The 3,890-nt window shown below is 36.9% G+C and overlaps 1 non-coding gene across 1 annotated transcript; it reads left to right on the forward strand.

The window, feature by feature from the left end:
• Positions 1–913: 913 nt before the first annotated feature.
• Positions 914–1,020, forward strand: LOC122705991. The gene has a single exon (XR_006344257.1). It is a non-coding gene; the product is annotated as a U6 spliceosomal RNA (small nuclear RNA).
• Positions 1,021–3,890: the final 2,870 nt, after the last annotated feature.

The following is a 3,890-nucleotide window of genomic DNA, read 5'->3' on the forward strand; positions in this document are numbered from 1 at the left end:
CTTGAACTGCTTGGCTTCAGCATTATTCACTGGATAGAGACATTTGCCTTCGTTTTGATCAACATTTCAGTATTAATTCGAGGTGACCTGGAAAGAAAGACAAAAAATGATGGATATCAATTTGTAACAGTATACAAATCATGATAGATGACAGGATCTTGAAAACTCTTCCTTGAATGTGTTAACTAATAAAATCTGTTTTAATATTTGAGGCATTTTCTGAACTTCAGTTAGTATAAACAATTTTTTAATTATATAATTTGATTTTTTTCCTTCTCTTAAATAAATTTCATATCATGGAAGTCAGGACTGTTTTAGAAATCTCTATACTTGGCTTATTTGGAGTTACATGAAACTCAGTGTGGTTGAGCAGAGTCCTGCTTTAATAGATGCCTCCTATAGAGGAAAAGCTGTTTGTTTTATATAAAGGGAATATATTTGCTATTTTCTGCCCTATCCATTTGCAGAGCTGGACATAACTTGAACATAATGTATACGTTTCCATTTTTGTTCTCTAACAAGCTGTTGTACCAGAGAGTGAGTCACGGTGAGAAGGCCTGGCTTACCCTGAAGGAACATTATTTAGAAATCTAAAAGGCTTAGGCTGAGGATATGAAATGGCCAATTGTGAAAAAAAGGTTCTCTTATTTATACATTTTTTACTTTGTTAAAATTATGCAAAGTAACATTTAGAAGTCTTTGATTGTGACTAAATACAGGAGCGTAACTGAATACAGGCATCACATATTACCACAGTTTTCTCTTTCTGGTTATTTCTTGGGAGAGTATAATGCTGGGAGTAAGGCTGGGAAATGTGGGCTTCTAAGGTACTCCATCTTATTAACTCTTTTTTGATCTCACTCTTAGAATTAAATCCATATTATTATTTATTTAATTTTAGAAAAGCAAACTAGTGCTCGCTTCGGCAGCACATATACTAAGATTGGAACGATACAGAGAAGATTAGTATGGCCCCTGCGCAAGGATGACAAAAAAAAAAAAAAAAAAAAGAAAAGCAAACTAAACAGTGCTTCATAGTACATTGTGTTGGTCTATTTACTCATTTTTTTTAATGTCTTGCTTTCTTCAGCATGTCAGAGTGCAGGCTGCCCATCATTAGAAGCTTTATTCGGTTTGACTGTTATTTAAACAACGTTGGGCAATAAAATGTGAGTTTAGAGCAAAATGATAATCGGTACAGACTGTAAATATTTAAACTGAAAATTAGACTTCAGGACTGCTGATCAGTATCTCTGAAAACTGTGTCTGGGAAGTTTATTGATTAAAATTTTGGTAAAAATTTTAAAGGAAAAAATTTTCAGATAAATCTTACAAATTAAAAACATTAATTTAACAGTAAGCAAAACAGGCAGCTTGATGGGGAAAAAAAATGGGCAAAAGGCCTGAACAGAGACTTCAGCAAATTGCACAGATTGTCAAGTAAGCTTATGAAAGTATGTACAACATCATATGGGAATTTGCATCAAGGAAATGCAAATTAAAAAAAAAAAAAAAGACATACCACTACACACCAATTAGCCGAAATTTGGAACATTGCCAACACCAAGAGCTGGTGAGGGTGCAGAGCAACAGGAATGATCACACATTGCTACTGGCAATTCAAAATGGTGTAGCCACTTTGGAAGACATTTTAGTGACTTACGAAACTAAACATACTCTTAGCATAAGATCCAGCACTAAGCCTCCTTAGCATTTACCTAAATGAGCTGAAAGCTTCTGTCCACACACAAACCTGATATAAATGAATGTTTAAGTCTTCTTTATTCATAACTGTCCAAACTTGAAAACAGCTAAGATGCCCTTTAGCAGGTGAAGGAATAAATTAATAATGGTGCATCCAAACAATGGTATATTGATTAGCACTAAAAATAAATGAGTTATCAAGCCCTGATAAGACATGGAGCATATTTAAATGCATATTACAAAGTGAAAGAAGCCAACCTGAAAAGGCTGTGTACTATATAAATTCAAGTATAAGCTGTATTGGAAAAGGCAAAGCTATGGAGACAGTAAAGAGATCAGTCGTTTCAAGGAGTTGGAGAGGAGGGTAGGATGAACAGGTGGGACATGCAGCGTTTAGGGGCCAATGAAACTGCTTTGTGTGATACTGCAATGATGGATACATGTAATTAAATAGTTTTCAAAATCCATAACGTATACAGTACCAAGATTGAAACCCAATGTAAACTACGGAGTTCGGGTGATTATGACGTGTCACTGGAAGGTTCATCTGTTGTAACAGTGTACCACTCTGGTAGGAGATGTTGATAGCAAGAGAGGCTGTGATTGTGTGGGAGTTGGAAGCATATGGAAAACCTCTGCACCTTCCACACTTTTCTTTGTGAACCTAGAACTGTTCTAAAAATAGTCTATCTGAGAAAATTATTGAGGCTCAATCTACAATAATATATAGAAGAGATAGGGAAAATTCTGAACATTTCACTAGATGTTTGAGGCTCTCAAAGCTCTTGCAAACATTTATAATAATCTTTAAGTCTGCCTAATCAATGCAATTTAAATATTCTTTCACATCCTGATTTATTCACCAAATGTTTATTGATGCCTGTCTGTGATGAATCAAGAGATTGTGTCTGCCCTAACTGACAGTGCTGGGGGAGAAACATACCATTAAATAATCATAAAGGAGTGTCATAAGATTGATTTTAAATGCATATATCATTATGAAAGCATAATGGAGAAATATGCACATCTTTCATAATCAAGAAGTCGGGGAATTTTATCTGGAGGCTGTGACACAGGCGAATCGTGACTCATAAGAAGCCACAGCCATTGAAAAGATACATCCATGACAATCTTACTTCTGGTGGAGAGGCTCTCAGGTAACAAAAGCCTTTGATTTGGCTCTGAGTCTTTTTAGTGCAGTTTTCATGTGCATGTGTGTGTGTTTCATTTCCAGAATAATCCTTCACAGAAGCAGTGATGAAGCCAGAAATGAGAAATGAGGTGAGAAACTTTTGTAAATTCTCTACTGCACAGCCAGGCAAGAGAGTGAGTGACTTGGTCTCTTTTAGTAGTTTTAATTGGACTTAGGCTTTTTACAGAAGTATATGGAGGCAACCGTTCATAGACGCAGAGCTTGCAAAGCATTTAGAATAATTGTATTAAAATCACCTAAACACAGATACTGCTTCTTGGACCAATGTCTAGTCTGAGCTTCATCAAAACGCTCAATGAATGATCATCCAAAGTGGGGAAGGTCCAGATGGGGGCTTAGAGCTTCCTTCGAACTCTGGAAGGGGCACCTTAGAAATATTCAAGTCACCTTTTCCAACATCTGAATTGGGTTACTTACATTACTATGAGTGACGAGACTAAGGTGGCCGTGGGGAATAGCACTGTGTTCTACTTGCCCAGATGTCATGCTGACTCAAGTATTGTCTCACTTCTGTAATATCTAGACCCAAGATGTCTAAAATATTGTAGATAAAATATTCATAGATAAATAAAATATAAAATATTATAGATAAAATATTCATACCTAACGTCGATCAATCCTGAATATTCACTGGAAGGACTGATGCTGAAGCTGAAACTCCAATACTTTGGCCACCTGATGCGAAGAACTGACTCAGTTGGAAAGACCCTGATGCTGGGAAAGATTGAGGGTAGGAGGAGAAGGGGACGACAGAGGATGAGATGGTTGGATGGCATCACCGACTCCATGGGTTTGAGTTTGAGTTGGTGATGGACAGGGAAGCCTGGCGGGCTGTGGTCCATGAGGTTGGAAAGAGTTTGACACAACTGAGCAACTGAACTGAACTGAACTGAACTGAACAAGGACATTTCCGCTTCTCTCAAATCTTCTCTTTTCTCTGAGACACACCTCATTTGCTGATGCCAGGGAAACT

This window comes from Cervus elaphus, chromosome 12, assembly GCF_910594005.1.
Source record: "Cervus elaphus chromosome 12, mCerEla1.1, whole genome shotgun sequence".
Lineage (NCBI taxonomy): Eukaryota > Metazoa > Chordata > Mammalia > Artiodactyla > Cervidae > Cervus > Cervus elaphus.